This window comes from Dreissena polymorpha, chromosome 2 (genome assembly GCF_020536995.1).
Source record: "Dreissena polymorpha isolate Duluth1 chromosome 2, UMN_Dpol_1.0, whole genome shotgun sequence".
NCBI lineage: Eukaryota > Metazoa > Mollusca > Bivalvia > Myida > Dreissenidae > Dreissena > Dreissena polymorpha.
In genome coordinates, this window is record NC_068356.1 from 146,495,114 (window position 1) to 146,517,155 (window position 22,042).

General features: G+C 35.9%; 2 long non-coding RNA genes across 2 annotated transcripts; one reads left to right on the forward strand and one right to left on the reverse strand.

Annotated features, from left to right (window-relative positions):
* Nucleotides 1-4,841: 4,841 nt before the first annotated feature.
* LOC127869352 (uncharacterized) lies at nt 4,842-8,540 on the reverse strand. The gene is made up of 3 exons (XR_008044520.1): nt 8,230-8,540; nt 5,983-6,147; nt 4,842-5,543 (listed from the first exon to the last, which is right to left on the reverse strand). It is a non-coding gene; the product is annotated as an uncharacterized LOC127869352 (long non-coding RNA).
* Nucleotides 8,541-12,255: 3,715 nt separating this feature from the next.
* Nucleotides 12,256-21,837, forward strand: LOC127869357 (uncharacterized). The gene is made up of 3 exons (XR_008044525.1): nt 12,256-12,440; nt 14,816-14,911; nt 16,508-21,837. It is a non-coding gene; the product is annotated as an uncharacterized LOC127869357 (long non-coding RNA).
* The last annotated feature ends 205 nt before the right edge of the window (nt 21,838-22,042 follow it).

Sequence of the window (22,042 nt, forward strand, 5' to 3'; positions counted from 1 at the left end):
AAGTAGTACCCGAGCCGAACATGACCAATCTAGCGTGAAGAGAGACTTACTATTTCGTGATTTTTATGCCCCCGGATCGAAATATCGGGGGCATATTGTTTTTGGCCTGTCTGTCTGTCATTCATTCATTGTGTGTGTCCTTGGTTAAAGTTTTGCAATAACTTTTGCATCATTGAAGATAGCAACTTGATATTTGGCATGCATGTGTATCTCATGGAGCTGCACATTTTGAGTGGTGAAAGGTCAAGGTCATCCTTCAAGGTCAACGGTCAAATATATGGCTTCAAAGCGGCGCAATAGGGAGCATTGTGTTTCTGACAAACACATCTCTTGTTCACTATGGAATGTATTGGCTCTTCATAGGTATTTCAGACTGTGGTCTAACGCCTGTAAGTACCTCATGTGGTCTAACGCCTGTAAGTACCTCATGTGCAATATTTTCTACAAGCTAATCGACATCTCGCCTGGACATAAACCTTATTTACAACGTTTGTTTATAATTCATTTCATTTTTCGAACAAAATACACGAAACTCGTTGAATAAATGAGAATTAAGCATTCGGCGTGTCTATAAAATGGCGCACATGTCGTAAGCAAACGGCGCGCACGATTTATCGATCGCTGATTGGTCGATCGATATTAAGATAAGACTATGATTGACAGTTGGCGAGATGTCCATTCGGCAATGAATGTTTTTTATTGATCGCTACCTCTGCAGCAAGGTATTGATCTCAGCTGATAAGGTACGCAACACCGTGAATATATAGTGGTACATGTCACGGTACCGACCTTAAGCGGGATTGGTGAATAGCTGTGTAAGCGGCCAGGTTAGCTCACTAGGTTCGAGTTTCGGATTGGCTGCATTCTTTTCACCACCTGGCGACAATGGCGCCTAACGGGGGATGTGGCACTTGCAGTTCTCATTAGAACCGTTGGTTCATCGCGATCCAGGACGGCAGGAGTTTCACTGTGATCAGTTATACACCGTTCCATGTGACTCGAATTCCTACTTGGCATGAGAGAATGTCACGGTACCGAACTTATGCGCGATTGGTGATTAGCTGTATAAGCGGCCGGTAAGCTAACTCGGTGGAGCAATCGCCTTGTAAGCGGGAGTTCCCGGGTTCGCGTCCCATACTGGCTGCACACTTTTCACCACCTGGCAACATAGTAAGCGCCACAGCGCGACATATATGCAGTAGTGTATGATACATTACTGTATATATGCCGCGCTGTGGGGCTTAAAGCATGTGCATAAAGTGTCGTCCCATATTAGCCTGAGCAGTTCACACAGGCTAATCAGGGACAACACTTTGAGCCTTTATGGAATTTTTCTTGCTTATGAAGTCTCTGCTGAACGAAAATCCAGTTTCTGAGGAACATGTCGTCATGGATGCATTTTGCCACAGTTACGAAGAGCGCGGCTTATATATTTGGCCCACAAACCGCTAAATGCTGAGCATGCCCTTCCCAATATTTTCGCTGTTATGTATTGAAATTCTTCTATGGTAAGAGTACTGGGGCAGGTCCCAGCTGAGACCATTACGCTGCTGCAGTGGTAGCGAAATATTGAAATAGTGCATACAAACATTCGCGAAAGGCTGCCCAGTAAGGGAAGTGTTTGGTACACAACGTTCTCAACGCGGCGACCCGGATTCACTCAACGTTTTCGGTGCACCTGAGTTTGGTTTGTGGTCACCATACAGAACATATAATTATCTCCGGGTCCTCAAGCGGACTTCGCCCCCCCCCCCACCCCTACAACACAAAACCTCATCCCAGTTGAATATATTTCGGATAAAACACACTAAAGTCAAGTTAGGAATGCTGGGATACTCTCCAGTACTCACACACACGCCGCCATTCACAATTAATCAGCTGTGTGTGTTTATTTGGAAGTTTATGAGGTTCTTCCACGCCTAAGGCTTCTTTATGTGAGGACCCGGACTGGTTTATAGCACTCTTACGTAATTTGCTTTCTAGACTAACGACAGTTAGGGAAGTACAGCTTCACTTTCCTGCAATGATGTTGTCGCTGATGATAGATTTTTGAATTTTGATATGGTTTTGTATTGCAGTGCTCCAGCTAGGCCTAAATTGAAGGGCGCCTCGCCCCGCCCTGCCCTCCCGAACATCCGCCCTGCCCTTCCTAGGACCCCCATGCCCTTATTTTTTTTTTACATATGATGATGAATAAATCCCTTATTACCTTATTACAACACATTGCAATTAATGTATTCCTCATTGAAGACATGATACTACTATTTGAATTGTTTAATAATAATGGGAATAATATATTCTTACAATAATAAATAACTTATAAATAAACATGCAAGGGGAAGCATTCCAGAAACGCCCGCGCGCTCGAAAGTGCCCGTTTGACAAAATACTGCGCGTCCAAAGTGCCCTTTTGACAAAAAAGCCCCCCCCCCCCTGCCCTTTTCGAATCCTAGCTGGAGCACTGTATTGTGTGTGTATTGGTAGGGGGGGGGTGGGAGCGGGTGGAGGTAACCCCACCTGTCCGATATGGTGTCCACTATCCAAACGTACATGCTTCTGGAAACGGTGATTGAACCCGGATCGCCTAGGTGAGAAATCCGTGTATCAACCACTGCGCTAACCGGACAATATCCCTACAGCTACAGATAATGACAGACTTTATTAGTAAGGTTATATAATGTGTTGTTGTTGTTGTTGGTATTTTAATAAGTATAGCTCGTTTTAATGACCTGTTCACAGATCTTCAAAATGACACATTTAGTTGAGCCGTGTTTTGGGAAAACTGGGCTTAATATAGTTGCTTAAAACGCATTGCACAAGCTAATCTGGGAAGACACTTTACGCACATGCAATAGGCCCAGTTATCCCAAAGCGCGACTCAATTAAATGTATTAGAATCCTATAATATAACATAATATCAACCCTGTTTGTAAATATATATGCATTATCGCTGGGTTTTCCGTTAAACTTCATTACCGGCAGTACGCACATGTCCAGATCGAATTCCGGGTCCATGGTTATTTTGCATGTAAGCAGTAAAATATACACCGATAATTGTAGTTGTTTGAAGATGATAGCGTGTCACTAGGCAATAAGAATGTGTCGCAGAAATAAAAACTTCTTGAAAGTCTGTGAGAGTGTCTAAATTATTTCCTTGATATGTTTTCAATGTTTTATCGTGCTTGTTGCAAATGCCAAATGTATTTAAATAACATAAGTAATCCGAATAGAATATTTGTCCACACCAGCACAATTTCATAAGTTGAATCACTCGAATGGAAAACAGTATTTTATCATCCGAAAAGCAAGGGATTGTACATGTCGATTGTTTTATTTATTATTATCACTATGTATTATTTAATTATTAGCCGACATGTCTCTGGCCATATTTTTTTTATAAGAAAACACGGCAATATTTTGAGAAAAAATAATTTTACGGGGATGGGGAGAGATAGCTCTATTTCAACGTTATACATTTCATATTGGGCCCTTTATCGCGTAATACCGAGAGGAAATCGTACCAAAACTACATGACAACCAGGTATGCATGCATTCATCATCGACACAATGATCCAGTATTCACATTACACTGCACAAACGCAGGTTAACAAATAAGGCTTAACTAGGAAAGAAATGCAGTTTATGGGTAGTGCAGCCATTGTACAGCCACAGCTACTACGCTTATCACGAACCATACAGCTGTAATAAACATGTCCATGTTTACTCGTTAACCTATGTCGTTTATCGTTGTGAAAAATAGTTTTATAAGGGAGGCTACTGTTGTTTAGCGCGTAACACTTCCACGAATACTTACCTCCCATGTACTTAACGACATGCCTGTATTAGGTTGATTGTAGTACATTTCACATTGTTTTTTATGGAAATAAGCGTCCTTAAATATAAGTAGCAAAACACTTCACATATTTGCTGTCGAATGTCGATTAGCAACACATATTGGTAACTGTTTCAAAACGCACCCTGAATGAATTCCAATACCTATAAAACGACAGAAACATTCATTTTGAAATCAGACTATCGATACAAGCTAGAAAAAAATGTTTACAATTAAATGCTTCTCAAATAAACAAGAAACACTTATATGTCCGTTGCCAAAGTAGCTTTTACACGGTATATCCCCCCCCACTATATCCACATTATTAAAACAAAACAAATTTCTCTTAGTGACTTAACCGGTAGATTTATGCCAATACATTGTGTTATCATGAGAGTACACATATTGTCATACAATTTGTTTTGCAATCATGGTATTTTTATTTTCATCTGTTGTTTTATGACAGAAATTGAAATCAACAATATAGGTATGAGTATTTTGTTTACGCCTGACCTAAGTGCACTCGTTACTTCTAACTACGCACGAAAACGCTCTGGTTTGAATAGTACTTCAATTACTTAACTAGTTAATCGGTATCAGTTTTGGCACGCGCCAACCTGCATGCCGAGGTTTGACAGGTGCCGCTCAAAGCTCAAATAGAATATGCAACTAAATATCATACCAGGTGACGATGATCAATTTAGATCTTCGTTTAAGTACTTAATAATTAATATCTAATTGCTATTATTTCTTTTTCACTATAAAGCATGAATGATAGATTCCAGAAACAATTTTCAGGGAAATAGAACGGCCATGTTCCCCTTTCATGTAGATTTAGCTTTACGATACAGTGTTTTCATTTGAAATATTAAATGTTTTCACACTTCATTGCGCTACGAAAAAGTAAGCGTCGGTTTTGCACCAAAATAACCAGTACTTGTTGGAATAACATATACATGGTTTTGTAAAAAGATAAACGAAAAACTATCTGCTGACTTACAGCCATAAGTATGTTTAAAAAATTCATTTCTACGATAAAATATTATTACATCCATGATACAGCATAGAAAACATATTTTACTATATACAGATTAAAACATGTAATGATACGAACGACTGAAAATTGTTCAGTATTCAATGATTAACTATATACATGCATTCATACATGAAAGAAAACAAGAACAATAAAGAAGTTAACAACATATTTGAAACCACTAACGAAATCGATTCATCACTACAGATTAGCACGGCATGCACATGTAACAAAAACGAAAATCGTGACATTAAATCATTTACAACTATATATTAATAATGATCTTGTGCTACTATTAAGTCCTTTGGTTTTCTGGCTTAAAAAAACTTCGGCGGTGTCGTTTTCAAGCTATGAAATCAAACAGTTATATAGTCAATTTAAAATGCACGCGCATTAATAACACCTGAGCGTGCGTGCATGCATAGGAGTGCCTGCTTGGTAACGAGGTTTGACATATTTTCTACGACAATCGCATTGTCATATTCCCACGGTACTGCACATACACGATCAGTTTCACCAAGTCACAGCGAATTCCATGCCCATCTTCAAAGTCTGAGCCACGCCCCATTGTCTCCTGGCCCTGCCCCCTCTAGTTTAGCACATGGACTTCATGCTGACCATATTCTCTGCGCATGTCAAGGGCAGCTGGACACACTTCTGCAGAAATTGACACGCCCCCTGTTGATAGAACAAAAACACGTTGGAAGAATTGCTAGCTTGATTATTTAGAAAAAATGAATAGATCAATGGTTCGAAAATAAAACAATCTTTTTTAAAGTTGTATATTTTTTTCAAACTGTGTACAAGGTTAACTGGAGGAGTATTTTACGGTGAATACTAAATGAGTTTTGTTGTGGGAAAACCGGGCTTAACGCATGTGCGTAAACTTCGTCCCAGATAAGTCTGTACAGTCCGCAAAGGCTAGCTTGGGGCGACACTATACGCCTTAACTGGATTTTTGCTAAGAAAAGACTTACTTCAGCAAAAAAATTAAAATACCATGGGAGCGAAAAGTTTGTTCCCTGATTTCCCAGCGGACTGCACAGGCTTATTTGGACACTTAATGCACATAAATTTAGCTCAGTTTTCCCAGATCGAGGCAAAAATCTGCCTTTACCTTAAGACAGTCTATGCAGACACTGAACGGAAGTAGCAATATGTAGACCCAGGCGCAGAAGAAGGCGATGGGCCAGGCTAGGAACCAGATACACAGGAACCACAGCACGCCCCAGAGAAACCGCGGGCCGCCACTTCCGGAACCATCGCCACCACCCATACCGGTCTTAATATAGATGCATCGACATTATCTTAGCCGTACGATAATAACACAGTTAGTGGCCCTTTTGTTATTTAATTTCATCCCCAAATTATATAAAAAAAATATATAAGAAAAAAGTACATTAACAATCGGAAGGCGTAATAGATTAGATAATTTTCAGTAGCTTAAAGTAATATTATGGGCATTTTCACTGTTGAATTGAACTGAAAAGATTTAACAGGTCAAAAGAGTTAGTTAAATGTGGTTACTGACAAATTATCTGCAACTCTTCTTGTTGTTTAAAAAAAAATTATATTCGATATTTTACATGGCTCACCCAGTCCTCTAAGCCGAAATGATCCGTAAAACAAAATACAGTAGTGTCTTTGTGTCGTATGAACGAATCTGCACTTAAACTAAATTTAAATTCACATCGTAAATCGAATCATTTCTGTCGTCAGTTGTCAAAACGAAAGTACGGTTGATATTCAAATGCATTATTTTTCTCTTTCCGTGATATTGTTTTAGTATGTTGATGCTGCATTAACAAATATAAGTGTATATGAAGTGATAACACCAAAAATAAACAACGGTTGCGATAGACACCTATAAACTGAAAGATGCCCATAATATCACTTTAACACTACTGAGTATAACGGTTATTTATAATCACACTTCATGTGTGTCAATGGGCGTGTGCGCTATTCTTTCACGCCCTCTGATGCGTCTTCATTCGGTCACATTCTATTACCTTATTTCATATACATGTATGTTTTACGTGACGAGTGACCCTTTTTAATGACACAGTTATACTTGTTCATCCCCGGCATATATTGTTATCTCATTCTTAGGTCAATGTGAATGTACCTGAGCTTGATTTCTCTTGTACTATACGATTAATAAACGTTTAAACGATAATAATACATCTTTATCAAATATTAATCACCATTTCATACAACTACTACAATCATCATTAGTCTGCATATCGCCGAGCCCGACTAGCTCAGATGGTAAAGCGCTGACTCATCAATCCGGAAATCGCCAATCGTGATTACCGGAATCGGCGTACGATCGACAATCTCCGGAATCGTCCGTAAGATAGAGAGGTTTATGCTAATTTCTAGATATGTTGAGCATGACATGAGAATGTGGGTTAAACAAGACCGTAATATAATACGACTTCTGCTCGAACAGTTAAAAACACCAACAGGACATGTCACACAACTGACTCCAGTGAGTGAGTGCGTTTGGGTGGATGAGGGAGTGAGTGCTTTTGGGTGGATGAGGGAGTGAGTGCGTTTTGGTGGATGAGGGAGTGAGTGCGTTTGTGTGGATGAGGGAGTGAGTGCGTTTGGGTGGATGAGGGAGTGAGTGCGTTTGGGTGGATGAGGGAGTGAGTGCGTTTTGGTGGATGATTGAGTGAGTGCGTTTGGATGGAAGAGGGAGTGAGTGCGTTTGGGTGGATGCGTGAGTGAGTGCGTTTGGGTGGATGAGTGAGTGCGTTTGGGTGGATGAGTGAGTGAGTGCGTTTTGGTGGATGACTGAGTGGGTGCGTGGGTAAGTGAGTGCTTTAAAGATTGAGTGAGTGAGAAAGTGCGTTGAGGTGGATGAGTGAGTGAATGAATGAGTGAGTGAGTGAAAGAGCTAGTGCGTTTGGGTTAGTGAGTGAGTGCGATTGGAGGGTTGAGTGAGTGATTGAATGAGGGCGTTTTGGCGGATGTGTGAGTGAATGAATGAATGAGTGAGTGAGTGCAAGAGTAAGTTATTTAGTGAGTGAGTAAATGAGTGAGTGAACGGATGAGTGGGTGAATGAGTGAACGAGTGGATGGATTGATGTGTTGAGTAGGTTAGAGAGCGAGCGAGCGATTATGTGAGTGAATGCGAGAGTGAGAGAGAGAGAAAAAGAGAGAGAGAGAGAGAGAGAGAGAGAGAGAGAGAGAGGAGAGAGAGAGAGAGAGAGAGAGAGAGAGAGAGAGAGAGAGTGAGATAGTGAGAGAGAGAGAGAGAGAGAGAGAGAGAGAGAGAGAGAGAGAGAGAGAGAGAGAGAGAGAGAGAGAGAGAGAGAGAGAGAGAGAGAAAGAGAGAGATAAACTGAATTTTACAAACCTAATGTTAGAAAAATAATCCAACGACGAACACTTATTAAACCGAACCTGGCAGCTTCTTGACAGATTATTAACTATCAGATGCTAGATATAAATAAATGCTTATTAAATAAATAAAATATGTAGTCTCTTCTAATGTTAAAATCTATTGATGCGACTCGCTTTTAACAGCCTTCACTAATTAAGATAATGAAATGCACACGTATCCGTATACACCACTTAGTAAGTTATCTTTTTTAAATCGACTGTTACGGGCAGACACTACAGTATAGTTGTTAAGTGTCCGTGCGAGGGTTTGAAGTTTGTCTCGTGAGCGCGCGCATGAACGCGAAAAAGCACGTGATCGTGTCAGTGATTCACCGGCACGGGTTGTCATTCACCGGCACGTGGTGCAATTGCTGAGGATCATCGCATTTGAGTAGGCAAATGCTGTACACTAAAGAACAACAACACAAAGCCGCTGTAAAGCAAAAACAAAACATCTAACAATTATAATGAATGATGATGTTGTTTTGTTCGGTTGGATTTTCCTACATATACACCAGTATTTCAGTCATTAATAATGAGTAACCTGGTTACTCAGGACTTTTTGCAAAATACTTATTCCAGTAACTAAATACTGCATTTTTGAAATAGAGATAGGGGGAGAATTGTCGTTAACCGAAATGCACTAGTAAAACACCACACAAGTAATGTGGTCGGCTAGAAATTTGAACAACAACAACAACAATTAATAGTTTGATATTACTACAATTTACCGGTATATTGCTTCTGCTAACTATCCTGCTATGAATGCTGCAATGATTACTACTTTTATAACTACCACTTTACCACTGTCAATAACCACTATAAACGTTTTCAGCATTATCAACATCAACAGCAGCAGCAGCAGAAGAAACAGCAGAAACAGCAACATCACAGCAGACTATACCACTCACCTTGTGAAAGGACACGTAACCGGATATCGCACAAATCTGTTTGGAATCCACGTTGACTTTAGTCAGAACGCATTTCTTTTTAATAAAATAAAGTCACACTCTTGTGTTTAAGCCAACCTTGTCACTGCGCCTGGGACATTACTTATGACAGCCATGGCAAGCTGTCAATGTAGCCGAATGCAGTTAAATTAATTACTAGCGTATTCAGAAAAAAAAGTGGAAAATCCGAAAAGTGTGTTGTTTCCCTCATGTACTTTTCGCATCAAAAGCTTCTACATATAGAAATGACAAGAGGGGACGACCTCAATCTGTTTATGCCCATGCCGTTTGTTTAAAATTCACAACTGTTAATATTTAATTTATTATTTTGTTAATGTTTTGCAATTGAGATAAACAAAGTGTAAAATTTGTGAATTATTGTTGCACGAATTTGATCAAAAAAATTAATCGCGAATGATAAAACATCACAACAATTCTGAATTGCAATCTTGTATATAGCATATAATCCGAATTTGACTTATATGGCGATCATCTGTTACTAATGTTGTCTAGCATTTTTACGTAATTGTGTAACATTGGAATTTACTGTGTAATATTTAAGATTGCAGATTAGTGATGGAGTCAAATGACCACAATACCAACGTCTTAATGGGCTTTTGTCACCGATTCCAATAATAGTTCATTCGTAATTCAATCATAATGAATGTTTTCTATTGCGCGGAATTGCAAAATCGAGAAAAGATAACGCTCGTTACTGATAAAAGGTAATGCATTTTCTCGTGAAATCGCAATACATGTAGTGTCCTTTCCAAACCACAGCGCAGAGTTCCTATCATTTCTTCACGTCCGAAAACCCTGCCGATAGTACAAACAAAGTCAGGATGATATATTCATTAAAACATAGCTCCGTCCGTAGGTCCGTCCGTCTTTCACAAACTGTTCATCATAAAACTTTATGGACTTATAGATATCAATGAGGAGAAGAGCCATGCACATGAACAATGACCCCTAATACATATAGCATAAGCTCCATTTTCGTATGCCGTGACGCATATTCAGTTAGTATTTCGCAATATCTTTTATAGGACAGGCCCCAGGTACTTTAACACCAAAACCAATAAAGTTGAAAGCAGAGCTGAGCCATTGTTAGAACAATAACACACACGCGCTGAGTTACTTCAGGTTAATAAAGACGCCACAGCGTTTGGAATCAAAGCTCTGAAGGCACTAAAGTTGTTCGCTATTGTATAGTCTTTGACGCAACTCAGTTTTCAAAATTATTTTATAGCTTTTTATATTACAAGTTTGAAATGAACACAACCCATTCAAATTTATAAAGAGTTTGTCTTAAAGCACCGGTCGAGTTTTTTTTTTCAAATCATAAATAAATAAGATAATGTAAGCTTCATTTCGGGAAAACAGGGCTTAATGCATATGCATTAATTGTCATTCCAGTACCAGAGACTCTCTTTAAACGAAAAACACCATAAAATTAGAAAGTGTCGTCCTTGATTAGCTTGTGCGTAATGCACAGGCTAATCTTATTTGACATGCATAAAGCCCCATTTTTTCCTGAAAGCAGCCAATGTGTACAGATTTCAATGATAAACTGGCCAATATCGTCGCACAAGCTGTTAAACACTAAGCTGGCCAATGTCGTCTTACAAGCTGTTATACACTATTGATTACATACACACTCTGCAGTGTACCAGTGTTGAACTATAAACAGGCAGATGCGGTGGTTATCGTTCCTAGCGTAGTAGAGCAGACGCTATCGTAGTTAACAGCAGACTGACTTGCAAAACTCGCTATACCACTAACAATGCTACACATTTTCGCGGACGCGTGGATGTTGAAAAACCGCACAGTTTTTGGTTTCATCCACAAAATTAATTAACGCCGTTTTGACACGTGAAATTATAAATTGCAAATGGTTTCCATATCAAGTACTATTGAATTGTATGCAGAAATGTATATCCCGGAAGTGAAACCGGAACCATCGTACCATGTAAACTGTATTACACAACCGAGGTTCCTTGGGTCCTTAGCGTCCAATTAGAAGCGTCTAGTACACACTGCGAAAGGATAATAAGTAGACTGCATGTAAAAGGAGCTCGAACATGTGACCCATGACTTGTGACGCCAGTAGAATACCACTAGCTCATATATCCGATATATTGGTAGAGTTTGTACGTATTTCAAAATTGATAGCATCATTTCATGGTGTAAAAAGCCAATCAAAGACGCTCTTGTTCAGAATTATACTGATTGTGATAATTATGAATCCGTATGATTGCATATTTTGTATCTTCGTTGAGTGTTTTACAATTTTGAACCCAACTTTGAAAGTAAACATGACAAGAAGAAGTATTTCAACAATATTTCACATGGGACTGTCACCTGGTACAAATACAATTAGGTTCAATTTCTTCTTCTTCTTCTGTCTTATAATAATAATATTGATTATAATAATTATAAAAAATATGTTATAATAATCATAATAATAATACTTATTATTATTATTATTATTATTATTATTATTATTATTATTATTATTATTATTATTATTATTATTATTATTATTATTATTATTATTTATTATAATATAATAATAATAATAATATATAATAATAATAATATTATTATTATTATTATGATTATTATAATTATTATTAATTATTATTATTATTATTATTATATTATTATTATTATTATTATTATTATTATTATTATTATTTATTATTATTATTTCATATTATTATTATTATTATTATTATTATTATTATTATTTTATTATTATTATTATTATTATTATTATTATTTCTTATTATTATTATTATTATTATTATTATTATTATTATTATTATTATTATTATTATTATAACATGTTTTTTCTTATTGTTTTATGTTGTTGTTAATCGTTTTGTATTATTATTATTAGAAGTTGTTGGTGCTGCTATTGTTGATACTCATGGTTTCGTGATATTTATGTTCCTTTTCTTGTATAGTAAGTAACGCCTTCCGACTACACTTCAATACTCGTCAAATAACAATCGCCTCACTGTTTCCCTTCTTCCGCGTAAAGGATGGGTATCCGGCTGGTCAATTGTTTTCTCAAATTATGTTCTTTGTTGTAAGGATCTATATTATATGCGTAAGAATTCTATGTAAAACGCAAATGTTTTGTATAAGTTAAATTATTTCTCTATTAAAAACATATATTATATTTTGAAATCGAAAGTGAATTCTTTCACTTTAAAAGAAACCTGAAGATGTGAGTATGTACTTTAAGTATTTGTACATGTTGTGTATAATTATCATTCTTTTCTCACGAAAACCAGATGAATTAAATAAGGTAATTAACATAACAATATGTGCAATGTCTTACTTTGTAATATGAATTTCTTATACCATCTCTGACTTCGAAGGGATTCCCCTCATGACTTTCTTCAATAACTTGTTTGAATGTAGTTGAAACTTTTGTTTGAATAGTAAATATGACTGGCTTTATTGTTTAGAACACATTCCTGATTGCAGACTGAATGCCGTTTAGATGTTTGCGAAGGTGTGTTGTCTTTTAAGTCTTAGTTCCCACGTCATATCTGTTTTAAGTTGGAATGCCTCTAAATTAAAAAATGAAGAACACCCAGATTTTATTGTTTACTGCTTGCATGTTGGTGTTCGTAGTGTTGCGACTTCCTCTTGTTCGAGTAAACAAAATGACATTTTTGGAGTGTTTAAGTTCCTAAATTTAGAATGTTCAATGCCTTGTGATGACAGTTGTTATTGTTAATTTATAGAGTTATGTGTTAGCTATGTCTACATGCCAAAGTTGTTGATTTTTCTTATAGTATGGCTATTCAACTGTCCTCTGATAGATGGCTGCCCGAAAATAGAAATTGTTGAGTTGAAACCCTTGTTATTATCATTATATTTAATTTAGATTGTTGGGCATTTACGGTCAAAACTCACTATTTTATACAATCCAAACACCATTCCAGTCCCTAGAATAGTTTCACAACATGTACACTTAAGTTCATCTACATTTTAATGGCTTTATCAATATTCGCTGATCTGGAATTCCAAGTTTCTTAAGAAAAAGATTGCACTATGCATTTCAAAATGTAGAAAGTCATTAATTTTTTTCGATAAAAGACTTTGATCGTATAACGAGAAAACACGTAGCTGGGTCTGGTCAACATCCTTAATCGTACGCGAAATGCATGTATTTTGCTCATGCAGTTTTCAGATGTGTCGGAATAAAGAGACACCTTTTCTTCAGAATTGAAAATAGCGCACTATTTTTAGCATAGCTCGCACTTGAATGTTTTTCATGTTATCGGACAACTGCAACGTTTTACACTGCAAAGTGTTTATTCATTTATATAAATATTGGCGTTTAGCCCGGGCATGATGGTACACTTCACTGTCAAATAAACTGCTTTCTTCACGATTTTATGTGTTCTGTAATAAAATTTAGGGTAGGGGTGTCCCACCGAGACTTCCGAAATGTGACCCATTTTTATACCGGAACTCTGATAAAAATGACCCATTTTGATACAAGATTTTTGAAAAAGCAGACCTATTTGTAAACGATACCATTGAGAAAGTGGACCTTTTTCAATACAAGAATTTTGATAAACTGGACGCATTTCAATACTATAATTTGATAAATTGGACACATTTCATACTAGAATTTCATCTCTATTATATCAATACAGTATACTTATTGAATTTGCTATAATATGTTAATTTGTAATTTTCATATATGTTATCATACAACTTTGCCATTTAAAAATCATGCCTATTTTGATACTAATACTTTCAAATCTTTATGCATTTCTATGCAAGCAAATTTTTGTTTTTACCGCACAAGGCTAATTACGAATTGTATATATACAGCTTATCGACTGCGAGGATATTGTGTTCCTGTAACTATAATCTACAGTTACCATACACACATAACGTATGTCAGATTATTATCCGCACAATCAGATTGTATAGAAGTTTACACCATCACGCTCAATAATATGTTAAGAAACATAGCCATACTTTATAATAAAAAACACCATAAAATATGGACGAATTATTTGCATACTTGTTCCGTAAACAAACTATGTGTCAATTTGTCAACACTTCAAATGAGCATTTTGCACCACGATCTTAGTCTATGATCTATCCGTGTCTCACTTAATAAACAGCATCGTAGTAACATTATTTCGTATCGAAAAATACAATACAAGAACAAAACACGTTCACTGTTCAAGTAAACTAATCGATCAGTAAAATCAATATGATGTTCGTACATGAAGTTTGTTATTGGCGCGCAGTGTAATATCCTTAAAGTTTGTTTAACAAGGAGTATGCTTGTCAAATTATTCGCAGATCTTGCAATGACTTATGCATCATTAAACAGTTCACAGGAGGAAACATGTTCTCGAAAGTTTATGCAAAAGCATATTTCCATAAAATGCAATTGAAAAATAACTATATGTGTATATTTAAGCAATTTAACATTATCTTCCGCCTAATGATACATTTTATGACTATTTGGTGAATGAGAAGTAGATAACAATTATGTCTGATGTTGAATAACCCTGTATTGTACTTGCTAAAGAAATAGCTAAACTATATTTATATTTTACGCAGATCATTGCAGAGATGGCGGAAGATTGATTATGGTTCCAAACTTGTGATGATGTGCATACTCGACCTCATAGGGGCCTTTACAGTCGTAACTATCCCGTAAGTACTGTTGTTGTAATAGTCACTATCCATTTAGAACTGATGTGTATGTAGACACTCTCCATGAAGTACCGGCGTATTGGTGTATTACAAAAATCTTCAATAAGTACTGGTATATGTTAAGTCACTCTCCAGTAGGTACCGGTGTATGTGCAGTCCCTCTACAGTGATAATTGGTGTATAATTATGTACTGGTGTTTATGTAGTCACTCTCCAGTAAGTACTGGTGTATTTTTAAGCACCCTTCAATACGAACTGGTGAATGTTAAGTCACTCTCTAGTAGGTACCAGTGTGTGTGTAGTCACTCTCCAGTAAGTAATGGTGTACTTTTTGTCACCATACAGAAAGTAATGTTGTATATGTATTCACTGTTCTGTTCCGTAAGTACTATGTATGTATAGTAATTCTCCAGTAAGTACTATGTATGTATAGTCATTCTCCAGTAAGGACTATGTATGTATAGTCATTCTCCAATAAGTACTATGTATGTATAGTCATTCTCCAGTAACTACTATGTATGTATAGTCATTCTCCAATAAGTACTATGTATGTATAGTCATTCTCCAATAAGTACTATGTATGTATAGTCATTCTCCAATAAGTACTGTGTATGTATAGTCATTCTCCAGTAAGCACTATGTATGTATAGCCATTCTCCAATAAGTACAGGTGTATTTGTAGTCTCTCTCCAATGAGTACTTGTGTATATGTGGTCACTCTCCAGTAAGTACTGGTGTATGTTTAGTCACTCTCCATTAAGTATTGGTGTATGTATATTCATTCTCCAATAAGTACTTGTGTATTTGTATTCTCTCTCTAGTAAGTACTTGTATATATGTTGTCACTTTCCAGTAAGAACTGGTGTATGTATAGTAACTCTCCAGTGCGCACTGGTGTATATGTAGTCCCTCTCTAGTAACTACTGGTGATGTTGAGTCACTCCGCAGTCAGTACTGGTGTATATGTTGTCAATCTCCAGTGAATACGGTTGCATGTTTAGTAACTCTCCAGTAATTGCTGGTGCATATTTAGTCACTTTCAAGTAAGTACTGATCTATGTGTGATGACTCTTTAATGAGGACGGGTGTATGGGTTGACACTATTTTATTCATTTGTGGACTCTCTCTAGTAAGTGCCGTTGTATGTGTACTTTATTTTAATGTAAAATTGTTGTTGTCGTACTAAACTTTAAAAAAAGTAATGGTTTCAAACACATTTTCTCATTATTGCTTAGCAAATAATATTGACCAAAATTCATCATGTGAAAATATAAACTTCACTGATGAACAGTTCCGCAGGCCTAAATGCATACATTAATCAAGCTTTTCCTTTTGTGTTGCGATACTGATTATCCTTTAAATCATTAATTATTACCATTCCATAAAAGATACGAACTCTGTATTTGTTAATTTATTGAAACAAATAAACGGTATGAAAAATGTCTCTCAGCTGTAAAATGTTCATATTGACATTAAAGAATTATAACTGGTATGCGTTTGTATAAAGGGCGCGTGGACAACCATTGCTATGATGTTTCATTATAGTTTTGAATAATATTAAATTATCCTGCAATTTTGATCTTTTTCGCATTTTAGGTTCAGTGCGAAAATGCCTCCTTAGAGATATGCGCTATTATGAACTGCCTTGGGTATGGATGGGAGATCAGACAGGCACGGAGAGACGCCTACAAAGAGTATGATAGGCTGACGACTGCTATCGTTAACAAAAAAATGATTCACATAACAGCGGGTAGCAAGGCAGGGGACTGACAAGCTTTTTGGAAAGTGACTTAGATCTAATGCTTGTACAACTAGGCAGCATGTGTTTAGAAGATGGTGTTAATTTTGACACATTACCAATGGAGACTATAGTGTTAACATTAAACACCGGGGTCTGCTACCACGGACACTGTAGGCTTAATTTACTTGAGAGACGTGGTTCAATAATTCCAGAATGCGTGCTCAATGCTCTTTGTGATGATGGCAATGGCGGTGTTCTCCTAAGCAGCACTTTTTTTTATTAATTATTTTGATAACAGGACAGATCCAAATGTGGTTTGCCATGAACGCGCAGGGCCATCATTGCCGAGTTCAATTGGGCCATTGCATAAAGACATGGTCCCTTCTTTATACTGTCACTGTCCTGGCATACTATTGAGATGGGCAAAACGTAGTCGCCATTTTCCACCACCGGATATTGTTTACAAGGTCGTAAAAATGGGAGCATTTGTCTCACCTGTTGGCTTTAAGGGTAGCGAATATCAACATGTTGAATGGCGGATCTGTTTTAATACGGGGGAGAATGAGCTTGTGAGCAATCTAAATAACATACAGGTTTACGTTTATGTTATATTAAAAATGGTAGTAAAGGATGTCTTGAAGCCAGTAAAGAAAGAAATTACATCATACACAGTGAAAAACATTGTTTTGTGGCTTGCAGAGAACAATCCACAAGCACTGTTCAATGAAAGTAGCTTGTTTTATTGGCTTCGGGAAGGACTTGGACAACTAAGAACGGCAATATTAAATATCCATCTGCCATATTATATGATACCAGAAAGGAATCTAATGGCAGCGTGCGGACTCGATGAAGAACAAAAAAGTACTTGGGTAAAATCGATTACGGACATGATAAGCGAAGGTCAGAAAATATTATTTAGATTGCCGAGGATACGGAAGGCAATAATCTCGCATCCAGAGCCCCTGTTATGGTACAACAAGAAGAGATTGGAGCTTGAACTGCTGCAGCTGTATTGGGTGAACACCGTTGTGAATAGTAAGCAAGGCAGAGATGAGAATCGTAAGCGTAACGAGTCAGATCGTATTTTGCAGGAGATAAAGAGACGTATAACTAACATATCTGGAGTGGTCCGTGAGAGGATGAAATGGGAAGGAAGTTGTGTTTGTGGTTTTGATCTGAATGAGATAATGACCAAGATGTTGATGTAATGTCTGTATTTTAAAATTAACATCGAGCATAACAATAATTCATTTTTTCATAATTTCCACAATCTAGAACAGATGCGTTCATTCATAATGTTTTCAGTGCTTATGAATTCTTAACTATGATGCCAATAATCGAGAATTGTTAATTTCATAAGTTGGTATTTCTTTGCAAAAGGCTCTTCAAACAGACATATTCGTGGGCACAATTATGGATATGCAGACAGTAATTGCCTTTTACCAGTATCCGAGTAAATGACTGTAGCTTTCATTGGTATTTTATTGATTGTTAATTTACTGATGAATCGTCTATAATCAGATTGTGTAAAGGACATAATTATCTGTAACACTATTAAGACTTGAAACCAGTCTGTCGTTATAAATTCGAAGAAGTTAATGGTATATAAATCTGACCACACATATCGCGGTAAAGATTTGGTAATGAACCAAATGTGTTGCACATTTCAAATGGGTAATCTACTTACGTGTTGGACCAATTTTGCCTCATGACAATTGTTTACAAGATAAGTATTGATGCAAGGCATCAAAGGGCGTCGGGAATTTCAGTGTAAAAGGCACTCAATGAAGTTACATGGAACGATTTTTTTCTACTGTAAATATTAATATATTGGCCGATTATTTTAAACAAAATAGAAAAAGATACTGGTATAACCATTATCTATGATTTTGTGTTATAACCCCCAAATAACCATTATTAATGATGTTGTGTTATAACACCCAAATAACCATTATCTATGATTTTGTGTTGTAACCCCCAAATATTTCATAGTTCATTTTATTTACATTGGTTTTCTTTGTTTACTGGCAGTTTTCATTAATGGAACAGAATTGTGTAGGTTTTAAAAAATCTGCTTCATCTTGTAAGCGTAATTTCATAATTTTCTCAACTTCAAGGGGAGATGATTCTGAACTTATTCTTACGTTGCTCATTTACGATAGGGGTTGAGTACTCATTGATATGAAAACACTGTAAAAGTTTGAAAAAAAAATGAATGGAAACTGTAAATTGCATAAAGAAGCTGCATTTCACAATACTTTGAAATTCAGTCAAAGATCATAATAGATTTATTGATCCGATATTCATCATTTTCAATAGGGTTCGAGTAATACTGATATTAAAACACTTAACAAGTTTGGAAAGATTCAGGCGAAAGTTGTGAAATCTTTTAAACAAGTGGACATTGTTTATTTTGTCAAATTTAATAGAAAAAAAATCTGGACTTATTGTCCCGATGTTTCTCATTTTAAATGAGGTTAAAATGCTCATTGATATGAAGACACTGTAAGTTTGGAAAGAATCTGATGAAAAATGTTGACATAATCACCTAAACAAGCTGTTTTTTACTTTTATTTTTAAATTCAAAGAGACATAATTCTGGACTTATGGTCCGATATTGCTCATATAGAGTTTGGGTTGGGTCTTCATTGATAAATAAACCTGTGCAAGTTTGGGAACAATCGGATGAAAATTTTGGACTTCGAACAAGGATTTCAAAATTTCTCAATTCTAAGGAAGATAACTATGGACGTAATGGTCGGATAATGTTAAAGGGCCCATACCACCTGGATAGTAATACGTGTCGCGCTTCGCGCTCTATATGTGGTTCTTAAAAAAAACTCCGAGGAGTGCTTGACTCTAGGGAAACGGATTGCTGGGACACAGCTCCTCCTTGATAAGCGGCTGCTTCTTTAATCGCAACTCATTGTTACAATCAATAATACGTGTCGCGCTTCGCGCTCTATATGTGGTAGGGATAGTACTTAGGGCTTATGATAGACAACCATAATTATTCATGGATAATAAATGTGTTGTTTGCATTTATTTGTTAATATAAAAACACGTGTATTTTTTATAAGATATTTCAGTGATGTAAGAAATTTTAATTTACGTTGTCACCACGTTGCATCCATTTATTTTAATAAAGATGTCCAATTGTAGTAAAATGGATTTTTAAATGTCTACATAAAATAAAGCCTTATTATATTTATTAACCTGACTGAAAAAATTGTCAGTCGCCGAACTGTTCCGTTCGTGCCGCAACCCGGGATTGAACCGGGGGCCTTTAGATGACTGTTGCGTAAACATCTTCAGTCTAACACTCTCCCAACTGAGCTATTCCGGCTGACATTCACTTATGTACTGCTATTTTGTGAAGTTGTGTTTAGCGATCGTTATTTAATGTCTATTAATAAACTTATACATTGTACGTTTTCGTACTACTACGCCTTCCAATAAACTTGCTTGCGCGTTAGGTCGTCAACTATCGTACTACATTGATTCTCCACTAAGTAAGCAAATTAGAAAAAACACAAAATAAATATATTTTGATTATGTTTTGTTTTTATACAAAACATCATTTGTTTTTATACAAAACCAGAAAGTTTCGCGTATTTGCCCAGTCCCTGTGATCTTTCCCCTATGATCAGTTGTGGATCAGTTATTAATAAAAACAATTAGCTTTGCAATATTGGCAATACATGTTGTAATAAATGTAAAAGCACAAATGTAGTACTTATTTACACTAAATTACACAAAAAATCACCACTATGCAAGAAATTCTTAAAACAAAATTATATAAATTGATCCGTAAAATAACTTCTCCTCCCATAAGCGAAAAAAAATACATCACATACTAATCGCCGCACTCCAGTGCGACGCCAATCAATTAGCTATTTTGATGTTAATGGTAAAATTGATACATTTGCATGCTAGGAATGTGTACCTTGTGTGCTTTTGTCATAACTTGCATATATAAAATTTAATGCTCATTTTCAAATGTAAGGGCTAAGAACGTGTATAGGCTTTATTGATGAACAAATTTTGTTGTTATTGTATTCTTGCATATATTAAATTAATGCTCAGTTTCATATGTGAGGGCTATGAACTCGTATTAGGTTTATTGATGATTTAATGTTGTTGTTGTTGTTGTTGTTGTTGTTGTTGTATACATCTCATAAAATACACAAATAAGAATTGTATTATAATATGAGGAAACTGTATATTACGTAATTTACGTAAATTTTTAAAGTAATTTATTTAAAATATTTCACGTAGATAAAATTCTTAACATTGCTATTTCAGACACATCCATTTATAACATTCGTATTCATAAATGTTTGATTTCTACAAATAATTGTAAAAATTCCTCTAATGTACTAGTATAAGATGTACAGTTGCAATATCAGATGCCATTATGTTTTCCCTTCATAACAAACCATGTGAACCATTTCATAACACTATCGTCCAATTTCTATCTTCTACCATTACTTATAAATTGTATAATGCATATATTATGTAGGCTATGAGCTTTTATAAGCTTTAGTGCTGAATAAATGTTGTTGTTGTTGTTGTTTACTGTAATATTCCAATCTGAAGCCATTTTGTCGTGAGGAACATATATTCATTATTTATTGAGAACTTGGCAGAAATTAATCTAGGTTCCAAAGTATTGTCAACAATAATCTGTACAATAATTTAGCATTATTTTGTGACTCTGTGCTGCTATGGTAAATGTAATATATTTGAGTAATTGAAATGCAATCAAATGCATGTATATATTTAGTCCTTTTAATCTGAATTACAATCTACATCTTTGTTCTAAATGTTTTTTAATATTTGTGTGTGCTTTGAGTATTTCAGGGAACAATGACGTTCGTATAATGCATTCAATTTAGTATATACTACATCCGCAATCAGTGCTCTTGATTATTAAGGCTATATTAAACCAATGTATCTCTCACCGAGAAAATACTAATTTTATTAAATACATGTCGTTTTTTGATGGACAGGTTGTGTAACACCATCGCCTATGTTACATTGTACATGGACATGTAGAATTCCGAGCTATAGCCTCAACCATATTGAAATTACAATACATAGTAATACGAACGATATTTCAATAATAAACTGTACATATCGAGTCATAAATGATAATATAAACAATAATAGAATGCACAAATTATTTCAAATATTATTTATACGATTTATTAGCCCTGACTGACACACTAAACACAATTTCACATAAACATGAACATAAACAATAAAGGAATGAACAATATGTTTCAAACAACCAGGGGTGTGTTTTTGTTTTCTTTCGGCCGATCCCCCCCCCCCGTTCTATTTAAAATTTATTGTACAAATAGTGCTTAACTGGAACTATACACAAA